Source organism: Mizuhopecten yessoensis, unplaced genomic scaffold (assembly GCF_002113885.1).
Source record: "Mizuhopecten yessoensis strain PY_sf001 unplaced genomic scaffold, ASM211388v2 scaffold8323, whole genome shotgun sequence".
Classification (NCBI taxonomy): domain Eukaryota; kingdom Metazoa; phylum Mollusca; class Bivalvia; order Pectinida; family Pectinidae; genus Mizuhopecten; species Mizuhopecten yessoensis.
This window is the reverse complement of record NW_018407490.1, coordinates 65,588-65,850: the sequence shown is the minus strand read 5'-3', so window position 1 is coordinate 65,850 and position 263 is coordinate 65,588. Positions and strand designations below refer to the sequence as shown.

The following is a 263-nucleotide window of genomic DNA, read 5'->3' as shown; positions in this document are numbered from 1 at the left end:
CTTTTGATGTTAACAGCTACTCTACAGGAGTGGCCATTGCTGTTGGTATTATAATAATACTTTTGATGTTTATAGCTACTCTACAGGAGTGGCCATTGCTGTTGTTATTATAATATTTCTTTTGATGTTAACAGCTACACTACAGGAGTGCTCATTGCTATTGTTATAATAATACTTTTGATGTTAACAGCTACTCTACAGGAGGGGGCATTGCTGTTGTTATTATAATAATACTTTTGATGTTAACAGCTACTCTACAGGAG

At 34.6% G+C, this 263-nt stretch overlaps 1 long non-coding RNA gene across 1 annotated transcript in view; it reads left to right on the top strand.

Moving 5' to 3' along the window:
* LOC110455600 overlaps positions 1–263 on the top strand; it is an 11,503-nt gene that overhangs the window by 8,774 nt on the left and 2,466 nt on the right. The gene's annotated exons all lie outside the window — the stretch shown is intronic.